The sequence below is a fragment of the Hyla sarda genome, unplaced genomic scaffold, assembly GCF_029499605.1.
Source record: "Hyla sarda isolate aHylSar1 unplaced genomic scaffold, aHylSar1.hap1 scaffold_107, whole genome shotgun sequence".
NCBI classification, from domain to species: domain Eukaryota; kingdom Metazoa; phylum Chordata; class Amphibia; order Anura; family Hylidae; genus Hyla; species Hyla sarda.
Genome location: NW_026607689.1, coordinates 366382 through 383921, shown reverse-complemented (window position 1 = coordinate 383921; position 17540 = coordinate 366382). Strand labels below are relative to the sequence as shown.

Sequence of the window (17540 nt, the reverse complement as noted above, 5' to 3'; positions counted from 1 at the left end):
AGAGGACATGCCTGCACCCCATTGGACTTACCTGTGTGGGTTAAACCCGGGTTATTTGACAACCTATGGCGGTGATGGTTCTGCTCAGGCAGAGCAGTGCTGATGCTCCTCATAAAGCTGTCGCTGCTGTGAAGGTTCTAGGTGACATCACAAATCCCTATGGTTACATACACAACAAAGCTGGGTTGTTGTTGTTTACACTCTGCAAGGCCTGTGGAAGTGAGTGACATCATAGCACTGTAGTTCTGAGGGTTCTAGATGGATGCAACAATCTCCTGTTGCTTCTATGAAGGCCATAATAGACGACATCACCAAACAGCTCCATAGTCACATACACAGCAAAGGAGAGATGTTGTTTACACCTAGTGATGTCAGTGGTATTGAGTGACATCACAGCACAGTGCTAAGGCTCCTGGGCCTGGACACAGCAGCGGCTGCAATATCTCAACGGAGAATACGTTTATATATATGTGTGTGTGTGCGCGTATATATATATATATATATATATATATATATATATATATATATTTCTCCGCCGAAATCACTTTTAAACCCATTTCCACCTTTTTTTCCCTTCTCTTCCTCTTACTTTTTTTTCACGTTTTTTTACGTTTTTCTCCTTTTCGCCTCTTTTCTGGGCGTATTATTCTTCTTTTTCTTCTTTTTTTTCGTCTAATGCATACCCCATCAGTGCAGCAATGCTTATTCAATACCGCCAGCAGATGGAGACACTGGGGGATAATTTTCTAAGGATTTATACTGATTTTTCCTGTCTGAATTTGTCGCACAGAAAGTTGCAGGCCAAATATGTGTGACATTTCTGCGACTTTAGCTTCTAGAGCATTTTTACAACATTATACATAGGTGCTGAATACATAAAAAGCGACTGTTCAGCGACAGACAAGTCGCATCGGCTGAAAGTAGGCCAGAATGTCAGTCCATGTTGGAGCAGGTTTAGATACAGTCTAAAGTATAGATCTCAAAGTCTGTGCACAGAATTTAGCAAGGGCCTCGCACCTTCTGATGCATCAGGTAGGTGCACAATAGCATAGCCTAACCCTCTGTACTTTGGTCTATATTGATGCGGGACATAGACAGCCAGCTGATGACCAATCCATTAGTGCAATGGATGGCTGGAAGCATTTGTCTTTGCCTTTGCAATACCACAGAAGCAATGCATGGTCAATGTACAGCAATGACACACCTGTGTGAACAGCCAGGAGACCCCCCCCCCCCCCCCATGTTATGTTACATAGTTACATAGTTAGTACGGTCGAAAAAAGACATATGTCCATCAAGTTCAACCAGGGAATTAAGGGGTAGGGGTGTGGCGCGATATTGGGGAAGGGATGAGATTTTTTATTTCTTCATAAGCATTAATCTTATTTTGTCAATTAGGAACATTCAGCACCCACCCGCTATCAAGGCAGCTGCCTATCATGTCATGCCCTACCTGCACAGGTGTGCTGGCTACTCAAATGATCCAATTAAGGAGGCCATTTAGTCAGCAGCAGCAGAAGTCCTGTGCCTGGACGCTCCAACAGCGGCCAGACACAAGCAGAAGCAGAAGCAGCAGAAGCAGCAGCAGCACCACCTTTTGTTTTTTGGCTGCAGCAGCAGCAAGGCCCACAGGGCTGGCTAGCTGGCTAGCCAGCAAGCAGGTAGCAATGAAAGTAGGAATCTTTCTTTTTAACCCTGTAAGGGGGTGGTGCACTGTACCCGAAGATACTGCCATATCGGGTCAATGCATAGGGCGACGGAAGCAAGCTTCGAAATCGGCCCCCGTTCTCAAAAATCCATTTAATATATGGTCCCCAGATAGGGGACGTATCAGATATTAAACTGATAAGAACAGATACTACACTTGATCTTAGCCAAAAGGCCGAGAAGCGATAACCGTGAAAGGGGCGGGCCCAACAAGGTGCCCTTCATGGGCACTATCACTGCTTGCTGTCAGGGAGGCTGCCAGACAATTTTCCATGCACACTCTGGGCTGGGGGGCAGTCAACCACCAGTACACACAGCAGAACCTAAACCCATACCATTATTGCTAAGCAGCAAGACAGGGGCCCATTGCACTCCCACGGGGCCTTTTTAAATGCAATCCATAACCCGGATTTGCCAGGAACCCTTCTTACTCCTCCTACTTGCATGTGACACTGGGCTTAGGATCTGCATAGGAAACACACACACAAGCACACACCTACCTTTGTTGCCTGCAGATGCCTCCTTGGCTGTCCCCAAACGGTATCAAACCAACACCCACGGGAAGCTGTAAGCATAGAGGACATGCCTGCACCCCATTGGACTTACCTGTGTGGGTTAAACCCGGGTTATTTGACAACCTATGGCGGTGATGGTTCTGCTCAGGCAGAGCAGTGCTGATGCTCCTCATAAAGCTGTCGCTGCTGTGAAGGTTCTAGGTGACATCACAAATCCCTATGGTTACATACACAACAAAGCTGGGTTGTTGTTGTTTACACTCTGCAAGGCCTGTGGAAGTGAGTGACATCATAGCACTGTAGTTCTGAGGGTTCTAGATGGATGCAACAATCTCCTGTTGCTTCTATGAAGGCCATAATAGACGACATCACCAAACAGCTCCATAGTCACATACACAGCAAAGGAGAGATGTTGTTTACACCTAGTGATGTCAGTGGTATTGAGTGACATCACAGCACAGTGCTAAGGCTCCTGGGCCTGGACACAGCAGCGGCTGCAATATCTCAACGGAGAATACGTTTATATATATGTGTGTGTGTGCGCGTATATATATATATATATATATATATATATATATATATATATATATGTCTCCGCCGAAATCACTTTTAAACCCATTTCCACCTTTTTTTCCCTTCTCTTCCTCTTACTTTTTTTTCACGTTTTTTTACGTTTTTCTCCTTTTCGCCTCTTTTCTGGGCGTATTATTCTTCTTTTTCTTCTTTTTTTTCGTCTAATGCATACCCCATCAGTGCAGCAATGCTTATTCAATACCGCCAGCAGATGGAGACACTGGGGGATAATTTTCTAAGGATTTATACTGATTTTTCCTGTCTGAATTTGTCGCACAGAAAGTTGCAGGCCAAATATGTGTGACATTTCTGCGACTTTAGCTTCTAGAGCATTTTTACAACATTATACATAGGTGCTGAATACATAAAAAGCGACTGTTCAGCGACAGACAAGTCGCATCGGCTGAAAGTAGGCCAGAATGTCAGTCCATGTTGGAGCAGGTTTAGATACAGTCTAAAGTATAGATCTCAAAGTCTGTGCACAGAATTTAGCAAGGGTCTCGCACCTTCTGATGCATCAGGTAGGTGCACAATAGCATAGCCTAACCCTCTGTACTTTGGTCTATATTGATGCGGGACATAGACAGCCAGCTGATGACCAATCCATTAGTGCAATGGATGGCTGGAAGCATTTGTCTTTGCCTTTGCAATACCACAGAAGCAATGCATGGTCAATGTACAGCAATGACACACCTGTGTGAACAGCCAGGAGACCCCCCCCCCCCCCCATGTTATGTTACATAGTTACATAGTTAGTACGGTCGAAAAAAGACATATGTCCATCAAGTTCAACCAGGGAATTAAGGGGTAGGGGTGTGGCGCGATATTGGGGAAGGGATGAGATTTTATATTTCTTCATAAGCATTAATCTTATTTTGTCAATTAGGAACATTCAGCACCCACCCGCTATCAAGGCAGCTGCCTATCATGTCATGCCCTACCTGCACAGGTGTGCTGGCTACTCAAATGATCCAATTAAGGAGGCCATTTAGTCAGCAGCAGCAGAAGTCCTGTGCCTGGACGCTCCAACAGCGGCCAGACACAAGCAGAAGCAGAAGCAGCAGAAGCAGCAGCAGCACCACCTTTTGTTTTTTGGCTGCAGCAGCAGCAAGGCCCACAGGGCTGGCTAGCTGGCTAGCCAGCAAGCAGGTAGCAATGAAAGTAGGAATCTTTCTTTTTAACCCTGTAAGGGGGTGGTGCACTGTACCCGAAGATACTGCCATATCGGGTCAATGCATAGGGCGACGGAAGCAAGCTTCGAAATCGGCCCCCGTTCTCAAAAATCCATTTAATATATGGTCCCCAGATAGGGGACGTATCAGATATTAAACTGATAAGAACAGATACTACACTTGATCTTAGCCAAAAGGCCGAGAAGCGCTAACCGTGAAAGGGGCGGGCCCAACAAGGTGCCCTTCATGGGCACTATCACTGCTTGCTGTCAGGGAGGCTGCCAGACAATTTTCCATGCACACTCTGGGCTGGGGGGCAGTCAACCACCAGTACACACAGCAGAACCTAAACCCATACCATTATTGCTAAGCAGCAAGACAGGGGCCCATTGCACTCCCACGGGGCCTTTTTAAATGCAATCCATAACCCGGATTTGCCAGGAACCCTTCTTACTCCTCCTACTTGCATGTGACACTGGGCTTAGGATCTGCATAGGAAACACACACACAAGCACACACCTACCTTTGTTGCCTGCAGATGCCTCCTTGGCTGTCCCCAAACGGTATCAAACCAACACCCACGGGAAGCTGTAAGCATAGAGGACATGCCTGCACCCCATTGGACTTACCTGTGTGGGTTAAACCCGGGTTATTTGACAACCTATGGCGGTGATGGTTCTGCTCAGGCAGAGCAGTGCTGATGCTCCTCATAAAGCTGTCGCTGCTGTGAAGGTTCTAGGTGACATCACAAATCCCTATGGTTACATACACAACAAAGCTGGGTTGTTGTTGTTTACACTCTGCAAGGCCTGTGGAAGTGAGTGACATCATAGCACTGTAGTTCTGAGGGTTCTAGATGGATGCAACAATCTCCTGTTGCTTCTATGAAGGCCATAATAGACGACATCACCAAACAGCTCCATAGTCACATACACAGCAAAGGAGAGATGTTGTTTACACCTAGTGATGTCAGTGGTATTGAGTGACATCACAGCACAGTGCTAAGGCTCCTGGGCCTGGACACAGCAGCGGCTGCAATATCTCAACGGAGAATACGTTTATATATATGTGTGTGTGTGCGCATATATATATATATATATATATATATATATATATATATTTCTCCGCCGAAATCACTTTTAAACCCATTTCCACCTTTTTTTCCCTTCTCTTCCTCTTACTTTTTTTTCACGTTTTTTTACGTTTTTCTCCTTTTCGCCTCTTTTCTGGGCGTATTATTATTCTTCTTTTTCTTCTTTTTTTTTCGTCTAATGCATACCCCATCAGTGCAGCAATGCTTATTCAATACCGCCAGCAGATGGAGACACTGGGGGATAATTTTCTAAGGATTTATACTGATTTTTCCTGTCTGAATTTGTCGCACAGAAAGTTGCAGGCCAAATATGTGTGACATTTCTGCGACTTTAGCTTCTAGAGCATTTTTACAACATTATACATAGGTGCTGAATACATAAAAAGCGACTGTTCAGCGACAGACAAGTCGCATCGGCTGAAAGTAGGCCAGAATGTCAGTCCATGTTGGAGCAGGTTTAGATACAGTCTAAAGTATAGATCTCAAAGTCTGTGCACAGAATTTAGCAAGGGCCTCGCACCTTCTGATGCATCAGGTAGGTGCACAATAGCATAGCCTAACCCTCTGTACTTTGGTCTATATTGATGCGGGACATAGACAGCCAGCTGATGACCAATCCATTAGTGCAATGGATGGCTGGAAGCATTTGTCTTTGCCTTTGCAATACCACAGAAGCAATGCATGGTCAATGTACAGCAATGACACACCTGTGTGAACAGCCAGGAGACCCCCCCCCCCCCCCATGTTATGTTACATAGTTACATAGTTAGTACGGTCGAAAAAAGACATATGTCCATCAAGTTCAACCAGGGAATTAAGGGGTAGGGGTGTGGCGCGATATTGGGGAAGGGATGAGATTTTATATTTCTTCATAAGCATTAATCTTATTTTGTCAATTAGGAACATTCAGCACCCACCCGCTATCAAGGCAGCTGCCTATCATGTCATGCCCTACCTGCACAGGTGTGCTGGCTACTCAAATGATCCAATTAAGGAGGCCATTTAGTCAGCAGCAGCAGAAGTCCTGTGCCTGGACGCTCCAACAGCGGCCAGACACAAGCAGAAGCAGCAGAAGCAGCAGCAGCACCACCTTTTGTTTTTTGGCTGCAGCAGCAGCAAGGCCCACAGGGCTGGCTAGCTGGCTAGCCAGCAAGCAGGTAGCAATGAAAGTAGGAATCTTTCTTTTTAACCCTGTAAGGGGGTGGTGCACTGTACCCGAAGATACTGCCATATCGGGTCAATGCATAGGGCGACGGAAGCAAGCTTCGAAATCGGCCCCCGTTCTCAAAAATCCATTTAATATATGGTCCCCAGATAGGGGACGTATCAGTTATTAAACTGATAAGAACAGATACTACACTTGATCTTAGCCAAAAGGCCGAGAAGCGATAACCGTGAAAGGGGCGGGCCCAACAAGGTGCCCTTCATGGGCACTATCACTGCTTGCTGTCAGGGAGGCTGCCAGACAATTTTCCATGCACACTCTGGGCTGGGGGGCAGTCAACCACCAGTACACACAGCAGAACCTAAACCCATACCATTATTGCTAAGCAGCAAGACAGGGGCCCATTGCACTCCCACGGGGCCTTTTTAAATGCAATCCATAACCCGGATTTGCCAGGAACCCTTCTTACTCCTCCTACTTGCATGTGACACTGGGCTTAGGATCTGCATAGGAAACACACACACAAGCACACACCTACCTTTGTTGCCTGCAGATGCCTCCTTGGCTGTCCCCAAACGGTATCAAACCAACACCCACGGGAAGCTGTAAGCATAGAGGACATGCCTGCACCCCATTGGACTTACCTGTGTGGGTTAAACCCGGGTTATTTGACAACCTATGGCGGTGATGGTTCTGCTCAGGCAGAGCAGTGCTGATGCTCCTCATAAAGCTGTCGCTGCTGTGAAGGTTCTAGGTGACATCACAAATCCCTATGGTTACATACACAACAAAGCTGGGTTGTTGTTGTTTACACTCTGCAAGGCCTGTGGAAGTGAGTGACATCATAGCACTGTAGTTCTGAGGGTTCTAGATGGATGCAACAATCTCCTGTTGCTTCTATGAAGGCCATAATAGACGACATCACCAAACAGCTCCATAGTCACATACACAGCAAAGGAGAGATGTTGTTTACACCTAGTGATGTCAGTGGTATTGAGTGACATCACAGCACAGTGCTAAGGCTCCTGGGCCTGGACACAGCAGCGGCTGCAATATCTCAACGGAGAATACGTTTATATATATGTGTGTGTGTGTGCGCGTATATATATATATATATATATATATATATATATATATATATATTTCTCCGCCGAAATCACTTTTAAACCCATTTCCACCTTTTTTTCCCTTCTCTTCCTCTTACTTTTTTTTCACGTTTTTTTACGTTTTTCTCCTTTTCGCCTCTTTTCTGGGCGTATTATTCTTCTTTTTCTTCATTTTTTTCGTCTAATGCATACCCCATCAGTGCAGCAATGCTTATTCAATACCGCCAGCAGATGGAGACACTGGGGGATAATTTTCTAAGGATTTATACTGATTTTTCCTGTCTGAATTTGTCGCACAGAAAGTTGCAGGCCAAATATGTGTGACATTTCTGCGACTTTAGCTTCTAGAGCATTTTTACAACATTATACATAGGTGCTGAATACATAAAAAGCGACTGTTCAGCGACAGACAAGTCGCATCGGCTGAAAGTAGGCCAGAATGTCAGTCCATGTTGGAGCAGGTTTAGATACAGTCTAAAGTATAGATCTCAAAGTCTGTGCACAGAATTTAGCAAGGGCCTCGCACCTTCTGATGCATCAGGTAGGTGCACAATAGCATAGCCTAACCCTCTGTACTTTGGTCTATATTGATGCGGGACATAGACAGCCAGCTGATGACCAATCCATTAGTGCAATGGATGGCTGGAAGCATTTGTCTTTGCCTTTGCAATACCACAGAAGCAATGCATGGTCAATGTACAGCAATGACACACCTGTGTGAACAGCCAGGAGACCCCCCCCCCCCCCATGTTATGTTACATAGTTACATAGTTAGTACGGTCGAAAAAAGACATATGTCCATCAAGTTCAACCAGGGAATTAAGGGGTAGGGGTGTGGCGCGATATTGGGGAAGGGATGAGATTTTATATTTCTTCATAAGCATTAATCTTATTTTGTCAATTAGGAACATTCAGCACCCACCCGCTATCAAGGCAGCTGCCTATCATGTCATGCCCTACCTGCACAGGTGTGCTGGCTACTCAAATGATCCAATTAAGGAGGCCATTTAGTCAGCAGCAGCAGAAGTCCTGTGCCTGGACGCTCCAACAGCGGCCAGACACAAGCAGAAGCAGAAGCAGCAGAAGCAGCAGCAGCACCACCTTTTGTTTTTTGGCTGCAGCAGCAGCAAGGCCCACAGGGCTGGCTAGCTGGCTAGCCAGCAAGCAGGTAGCAATGAAAGTAGGAATCTTTCTTTTTAACCCTGTAAGGGGGTGGTGCACTGTACCCGAAGATACTGCCATATCGGGTCAATGCATAGGGCGACGGAAGCAAGCTTCGAAATCGGCCCCCGTTCTCAAAAATCCATTTAATATATGGTCCCCAGATAGGGGACGTATCAGATATTAAACTGATAAGAACAGATACTACACTTGATCTTAGCCAAAAGGCCGAGAAGCGATAACCGTGAAAGGGGCGGGCCCAACAAGGTGCCCTTCATGGGCACTATCACTGCTTGCTGTCAGGGAGGCTGCCAGACAATTTTCCATGCACACTCTGGGCTGGGGGGCAGTCAACCACCAGTACACACAGCAGAACCTAAACCCATACCATTATTGCTAAGCAGCAAGACAGGGGCCCATTGCACTCCCACGGGGCCTTTTTAAATGCAATCCATAACCCGGATTTGCCAGGAACCCTTCTTACTCCTCCTACTTGCATGTGACACTGGGCTTAGGATCTGCATAGGAAACACACACACAAGCACACACCTACCTTTGTTGCCTGCAGATGCCTCCTTGGCTGTCCCCAAACGGTATCAAACCAACACCCACGGGAAGCTGTAAGCATAGAGGACATGCCTGCACCCCATTGGACTTACCTGTGTGGGTTAAACCCGGGTTATTTGACAACCTATGGCGGTGATGGTTCTGCTCAGGCAGAGCAGTGCTGATGCTCCTCATAAAGCTGTCGCTGCTGTGAAGGTTCTAGGTGACATCACAAATCCCTATGGTTACATACACAACAAAGCTGGGTTGTTGTTGTTTACACTCTGCAAGGCCTGTGGAAGTGAGTGACATCATAGCACTGTAGTTCTGAGGGTTCTAGATGGATGCAACAATCTCCTGTTGCTTCTATGAAGGCCATAATAGACGACATCACCAAACAGCTCCATAGTCACATACACAGCAAAGGAGAGATGTTGTTTACACCTAGTGATGTCAGTGGTATTGAGTGACATCACAGCACAGTGCTAAGGCTCCTGGGCCTGGACACAGCAGCGGCTGCAATATCTCAACGGAGAATACGTTTATATATATGTGTGTGTGTGTGCGCGTATATAGATATATATATATATATATATATATATATATATATATTTCTCCGCCGAAATCACTTTTAAACCCATTTCCACCTTTTTTTCCCTTCTCTTCCTCTTACTTTTTTTTCACGTTTTTTTACGTTTTTCTCCTTTTCGCCTCTTTTCTGGGCGTATTATTCTTCTTTTTCTTCTTTTTTTTCGTCTAATGCATACCCCATCAGTGCAGCAATGCTTATTCAATACCGCCAGCAGATGGAGACACTGGGGGATAATTTTCTAAGGATTTATACTGATTTTTCCTGTCTGAATTTGTCGCACAGAAAGTTGCAGGCCAAATATGTGTGACATTTCTGCGACTTTAGCTTCTAGAGCATTTTTACAACATTATACATAGGTGCTGAATACATAAAAAGCGACTGTTCAGCGACAGACAAGTCGCATCGGCTGAAAGTAGGCCAGAATGTCAGTCCATGTTGGAGCAGGTTTAGATACAGTCTAAAGTATAGATCTCAAAGTCTGTGCACAGAATTTAGCAAGGGCCTCGCACCTTCTGATGCATCAGGTAGGTGCACAATAGCATAGCCTAACCCTCTGTACTTTGGTCTATATTGATGCGGGACATAGACAGCCAGCTGATGACCAATCCATTAGTGCAATGGATGGCTGGAAGCATTTGTCTTTGCCTTTGCAATACCACAGAAGCAATGCATGGTCAATGTACAGCAATGACACACCTGTGTGAACAGCCAGGAGACCCCCCCCCCCCCCCCATGTTATGTTACATAGTTACATAGTTAGTACGGTCGAAAAAAGACATATGTCCATCAAGTTCAACCAGGGAATTAAGGGGTAGGGGTGTGGCGCGATATTGGGGAAGGGATGAGATTTTATATTTCTTCATAAGCATTAATCTTATTTTGTCAATTAGGAACATTCAGCACCCACCCGCTATCAAGGCAGCTGCCTATCATGTCATGCCCTACCTGCACAGGTGTGCTGGCTACTCAAATGATCCAATTAAGGAGGCCATTTAGTCAGCAGCAGCAGAAGTCCTGTGCCTGGACGCTCCAACAGCGGCCAGACACAAGCAGAAGCAGAAGCAGCAGAAGCACCACCTTTTGTTTTTTGGCTGCAGCAGCAGCAAGGCCCACAGGGCTGGCTAGCTGGCTAGCCAGCAAGCAGGTAGCAATGAAAGTAGGAATCTTTCTTTTTAACCCTGTAAGGGGGTGGTGCACTGTACCCGAAGATACTGCCATATCGGGTCAATGCATAGGGCGACGGAAGCAAGCTTCGAAATCGGCCCCCGTTCTCAAAAATCCATTTAATATATGGTCCCCAGATAGGGGACGTATCAGATATTAAACTGATAAGAACAGATACTACACTTGATCTTAGCCAAAAGGCCGAGAAGCGATAACCGTGAAAGGGGCGGGCCCAACAAGGTGCCCTTCATGGGCACTATCACTGCTTGCTGTCAGGGAGGCTGCCAGACAATTTTCCATGCACACTCTGGGCTGGGGGGCAGTCAACCACCAGTACACACAGCAGAACCTAAACCCATACCATTATTGCTAAGCAGCAAGACAGGGGCCCATTGCACTCCCACGGGGCCTTTTTAAATGCAATCCATAACCCGGATTTGCCAGGAACCCTTCTTACTCCTCCTACTTGCATGTGACACTGGGCTTAGGATCTGCATAGGAAACACACACACAAGCACACACCTACCTTTGTTGCCTGCAGATGCCTCCTTGGCTGTCCCCAAACGGTATCAAACCAACACCCACGGGAAGCTGTAAGCATAGAGGACATGCCTGCACCCCATTGGACTTACCTGTGTGGGTTAAACCCGGGTTATTTGACAACCTATGGCGGTGATGGTTCTGCTCAGGCAGAGCAGTGCTGATGCTCCTCATAAAGCTGTCGCTGCTGTGAAGGTTCTAGGTGACATCACAAATCCCTATGGTTACATACACAACAAAGCTGGGTTGTTGTTGTTTACACTCTGCAAGGCCTGTGGAAGTGAGTGACATCATAGCACTGTAGTTCTGAGGGTTCTAGATGGATGCAACAATCTCCTGTTGCTTCTATGAAGGCCATAATAGACGACATCACCAAACAGCTCCATAGTCACATACACAGCAAAGGAGAGATGTTGTTTACACCTAGTGATGTCAGTGGTATTGAGTGACATCACAGCACAGTGCTAAGGCTCCTGGGCCTGGACACAGCAGCGGCTGCAATATCTCAACGGAGAATACGTTTATATATATGTGTGTGTGTGCGCGTATATATATATATATATATATATATATATATATATATATATATATATATATTTCTCCGCCGAAATCACTTTTAAACCCATTTCCACCTTTTTTTCCCTTCTCTTCCTCTTACTTTTTTTTCACGTTTTTTTACGTTTTTCTCCTTTTCGCCTCTTTTCTGGGCGTATTATTCTTCTTTTTCTTCTTTTTTTTCGTCTAATGCATACCCCATCAGTGCAGCAATGCTTATTCAATACCGCCAGCAGATGGAGACACTGGGGGATAATTTTCTAAGGATTTATACTGATTTTTCCTGTCTGAATTTGTCGCACAGAAAGTTGCAGGCCAAATATGTGTGACATTTCTGCGACTTTAGCTTCTAGAGCATTTTTACAACATTATACATAGGTGCTGAATACATAAAAAGCGACTGTTCAGCGACAGACAAGTCGCATCGGCTGAAAGTAGGCCAGAATGTCAGTCCATGTTGGAGTAGGTTTAGATACAGTCTAAAGTATAGATCTCAAAGTCTGTGCACAGAATTTAGCAAGGGCCTCGCACCTTCTGATGCATCAGGTAGGTGCACAATAGCATAGCCTAACCCTCTGTACTTTGGTCTATATTGATGCGGGACATAGACAGCCAGCTGATGACCAATCCATTAGTGCAATGGATGGCTGGAAGCATTTGTCTTTGCCTTTGCAATACCACAGAAGCAATGCATGGTCAATGTACAGCAATGACACACCTGTGTGAACAGCCAGGAGACCCCCCCCCCCCCCCCATGTTATGTTACATAGTTACATAGTTAGTACGGTCGAAAAAAGACATATGTCCATCAAGTTCAACCAGGGAATTAAGGGGTAGGGGTGTGGCGCGATATTGGGGAAGGGATGAGATTTTATATTTCTTCATAAGCATTAATCTTATTTTGTCAATTAGGAACATTCAGCACCCACCCGCTATCAAGGCAGCTGCCTATCATGTCATGCCCTACCTGCACAGGTGTGCTGGCTACTCAAATGATCCAATTAAGGAGGCCATTTAGTCAGCAGCAGCAGAAGTCCTGTGCCTGGACGCTCCAACAGCGGCCAGACACAAGCAGAAGCAGAAGCAGCAGAAGCAGCAGCAGCACCACCTTTTGTTTTTTGGCTGCAGCAGCAGCAAGGCCCACAGGGCTGGCTAGCTGGCTAGCCAGCAAGCAGGTAGCAATGAAAGTAGGAATCTTTCTTTTTAACCCTGTAAGGGGGTGGTGCACTGTACCCGAAGATACTGCCATATCGGGTCAATGCATAGGGCGACGGAAGCAAGCTTCGAAATCGGCCCCCGTTCTCAAAAATCCATTTAATATATGGTCCCCAGATAGGGGACGTATCAGATATTAAACTGATAAGAACAGATTTTTTTTTTTTTTTTTTTTTTATAAACCTTCAGGTTTAGACTAAACACCACTTAGATAACGCGTCATTTTTGACTCATGGTAAAGTCTAACTCATCATTAGGTCATTCTTTATTTGTTCAAAGCAAATTCAAAACAAATTCAAATACCATCACCATTACACCCTTACAACATGTCTCCACTTCAAAAATTTCCATATCCCCTCTGCATCTATTTCACCTAATTTCTTTTTATCACGTAAATAAACGGTGTACAACCTATCCAGAATCATTCTTAAACTTCCTTCCACAGTCACATCTTTTCTCTTAAACACATATAAATTTCTAACATCCCACAAGACTTCCTTCACAATCGCCAACAACACAAACAACACCCTTTCATTCTTTCTTCCAATCATACTAAGACCAAACATCACAACCTCATATGAGAACCTATTTATCCCAGTCAACTCCTTACACAACGGACCTATCCCTCTCCATACATTCTGAGCCATGTCACAATTCCAAATCACATGCATCACACTTTCAACCCCACTACAATCTTCCCTCGGACATATTTCACTCCTTCCAATACCTCGATTCCTTTGGAACTCTCTTACTGGTAGGGCTCCATGCAAACACTGCCATCCTATCTCTCTCTGTCTATTTGATATTCCATCTGTCATTAAACTCTTCCACACCTTAGACACATCCTGGCCTCTTACCATATTAATCGGACACTCCACCTCACTTGCGGCGACATACCCAAACACATTCTTCTTACTTTCAAACAACTCCTTTCTCACACCAATCAACCTATAACTCTCCAAAAACTTTTCCACATACAAATACCAACTCGGGCACACAAACGCATAAGGCACTCTCAAATCTCTCTCCAGCCAACCTAATTTGCATAACACACGCCCACCTAAATATCTCAACATACATGCAAAATTCTTTTCTCCTCTCATCATCCTTCTAACCGCAAACACCACATTCACCCCCAAATACACATCTAGATTTGGAAATCCCATTCCACCCTTACTACCATCCTTCATCACAACTTCTCTCCTCACTCTTTCCACTTTTGTACCCCAAAAAAACACAAACAAAATTCTTTTTAACTTCCTTAAAACCATATAACTTGGCGGAAACACTATTGCCACATACAATAAAATAGGCAATATTACACTTTTCACAACCAGCACTTTCCCAACCATAGACAAATCTCTCAACCTCCAAAGACTCAATTTTTTGGACACTCTCTTCTCTACATCATCCCAACTTTCTCTCCCATCCAATCTTTCATCCATTTTAACACCTAAAACCTGAATACCACCTTCAATATTCTTCATACCCACATCCTCACTTCCTTGCATACTACCAAAACATTTATACTCACTTTTGGACCAATTCACCTTAAACCCAGACGCTCCACAAAACAATCCAACTAGTAACTTTGCCCTTCTCATAACAGCCACAGACTCTCCCAAAATACACACATCATCCATGTAGGCCAAAACTTTGACTTCTCTCCCACCACTCCCTGGAATTTTTAACCCTCTAACACACTTATCCCGCCGCAACATCTCTAATAATGGCTCCATAGCACATATAAAAGCCATAGGGGACAACGGACAACCCTGCCTTACACCAGAACATACTTTCACCTTCTCAGACATCCAACCGTTTATCAAAACCTTACTATATGCTCCATCATACAGCATCCTTACAACATTTACAAAATCACCCGGGAATCCCATTCTCACTAATACTCTAAACAAAAACCTATGTGACAGACGATCAAACGCCTTTTCAAAATCTATCGACATCACTCTAACCTCCTGTTTCCTACTCATACTATCCCATAACAAATCTCTCAACAAACACAAATTTTCATTTATTCTTCTCCCAGGCACTCCACACACTTGTTCTTCTCCAATCACCTGCTCAACCACATCTCTCATCCTATTTGTAATTATTTTAGCAAACACCTTATAATCTACATTCAGCAAAGTTATCGGCCTCCAATTCCTCACATCATTCACATCACCTTTCTTATAAATCAACACAACCACTCCACTCTTCATACTTTCCACCATTCTCTCCTTCCTCCACATATACCTATACACTTCCACCAAATCATCCTTCACAACATCCCAAATCCAAGCATAAAATTCAACAGGCAACCCATCCTCTCCAGGCGTTTTATTTCTTGACATACTATCCACAGTCCTCTTCACTTCCTCCTCTCCAATCTCTCTCATCAGAGTCCCATATTCACTACCATCCACCCTCTTATCAAGCACTCTCAACACTTCATCCTGCAAGTCCTCTTCACAATCTTTTACCGCATACAACTCTTCATAAAAAATTTTAACCACTCCCAACACAGCTTTACCTTTAACCAGACAGCCATCATCATCATACACTCTTACCATATCCTCTCTCTTCCCAATAACTTTTTTAAAGAAATATCTCGAACATTTCTCATCTTTCTCTAACTTATCAAATTTTGCTTGATACATCAACTCTTTACCTTTCTCATTCAACCAATTTTTTAGATCACTCTTCACAACCTCAATCTGCTCACCCACACTCCAGCCATACTTCTTTAACTTATTGAGAAACACCAATCTTTTATTCAACCATTCATACTTCTTCTTCCTCCCAGCATTCCGCTTATATCCCTCTCTTTTAAAGAAAACTTTTGTTTGACCCTTAACCCATTCCCACCAACACAATATATCAGGAAAATCATTCTTTTCCTTACACCAACCCCTATACTTATTAACATATCTATCATACACTCCTTCCACTTCCAACAATTTAACATTTAATTTCCATACACCCCTCCCACTCACACAATCTGCATCCAATACTAACTCACAACACACATACTCATGATCTGAATATCCTACTTTTTCTTGCATATAATTCTTACATAACACACCCTTAGACACAAAACACATATCAAGTCTGGAACTATGACTTCCACTATCAGAATAATATGTATCTAACAAAGGACACACTCCACACGCTTCAGCCACATCCTTTAACTTAAAGTCACACACCATACTTTTAAGAATATTCCCAGATACATCCACATTCCCCTCAATTTCACAATTGAAATCCCCCACCCACACCAAAGGTATTTTACCCGGCAGAAACCTCTTAATTACCTCCAACAACCCCACCCGCTCCTCCCTCCTTACCGGCGCATACACATTTATCAACCTAAATTTAACCCCCTGCACCTTAACCTCCACCATGATACACCTCCCCTCCTCTATTACCACATAACTACAAACTTCAAACTTAAAGCTCTTAAAAAGCACCCCTACCCCATCATTCCTATTATGCCCAGACACCGACCAAACAGCAGGACCATAAGCCCATTCTCCCTTCCCCGGAATATCATTTAGCCCACATTCCTGCAAACAAATAATGTCCGCTTTTTTCCCTGCCAAGTCCTCCAAAATTACTGTCCTTCTGACTTTACTTCTAAAGACTCTAACGTTTATAGAACCGACTAAAAAAGACATACCACCATCTTAACAACCCTAAGGAAGAATTTGACAGAAAAGAAGAAAGTTATTTAGGTAGCTTTCCTCAGCGGTGTGGGAGAAGCTTCTCCCGCAGAGCACGCATCCATGTCGCTCTCAGATAGCGGTTGATACCGATTGTCCGTAGCCACCAGCGTCGACTCCATCTGTCCACCAGAAAGCTTCCTAGCCGTCTTCTTGGGGGGACGAAAAAGATCAAAGTCATCCTCTCTCTCTCTATGTCTCTCCTCACGGTCTTCACCCTCAGAAGAAGACCACTCTTCAATTTGCGGCGACTCCTCAGCCGGGGGACTGGGAGCATCCTCAATCTCCCCTTCTTCCACTTGCACCGCCATTTGCTCCTCCTCCACCACCACTTGCTCCTCCACCACCTTCACTTGCTCCTCTACCACCACAGGACTCTGTACCTCTCCAATAATAACGCTCTCTCTTGCAGGAACCACTGCAGCCGCAGCTGCAGCTGCCCTCCTCCTCTCCACCATTTCCTCTTCCATTCTCCTCTCCTCCTCCCTCCTCTTCAACACTGGACAGTTCTTGTACACATGGCCAGCTTCCCCACATAGGTCACAGGTCCTCGGGTGTGGACATGCACCCGCCTCATGCCCCGGTTGCTTACAGTTCCTGCATTTCTTACTGCCAGGGCAGGCCTCCTTCACATGTCCAAACAATAGACAATTTCTACAGAAAGATGGCTGTCCGTAGTAATAGAGATAACCTCTGAAACCAGCAATGGTAAAG

At 44.8% G+C, this 17540-nt stretch overlaps 6 non-coding genes across 6 annotated transcripts; all 6 read right to left on the bottom strand.

The window, feature by feature from the left end:
• Nucleotides 1-1703: 1703 nt before the first annotated feature.
• LOC130299996 (U2 spliceosomal RNA) lies at nt 1704-1894 on the bottom strand. Its single transcript, XR_008851015.1, has one exon. It is a non-coding gene; the product is annotated as a U2 spliceosomal RNA (small nuclear RNA).
• Nucleotides 1895-3986: 2092 nt separating this feature from the next.
• LOC130300083 (U2 spliceosomal RNA) lies at nt 3987-4177 on the bottom strand. Its single transcript, XR_008851098.1, has one exon. It is a non-coding gene; the product is annotated as a U2 spliceosomal RNA (small nuclear RNA).
• Nucleotides 4178-6259: 2082 nt separating this feature from the next.
• On the bottom strand, nt 6260-6450 carry LOC130300056 (U2 spliceosomal RNA). The gene has a single exon (XR_008851071.1). It is a non-coding gene; the product is annotated as a U2 spliceosomal RNA (small nuclear RNA).
• Nucleotides 6451-8541: 2091 nt separating this feature from the next.
• On the bottom strand, nt 8542-8732 carry LOC130299994 (U2 spliceosomal RNA). The gene has a single exon (XR_008851014.1). It is a non-coding gene; the product is annotated as a U2 spliceosomal RNA (small nuclear RNA).
• Nucleotides 8733-10816: 2084 nt separating this feature from the next.
• Nucleotides 10817-11007, bottom strand: LOC130299993 (U2 spliceosomal RNA). The gene has a single exon (XR_008851013.1). It is a non-coding gene; the product is annotated as a U2 spliceosomal RNA (small nuclear RNA).
• Nucleotides 11008-13106: 2099 nt separating this feature from the next.
• Nucleotides 13107-13290, bottom strand: LOC130300120 (U2 spliceosomal RNA). The gene has a single exon (XR_008851131.1). It is a non-coding gene; the product is annotated as a U2 spliceosomal RNA (small nuclear RNA).
• Nucleotides 13291-17540: the final 4250 nt, after the last annotated feature.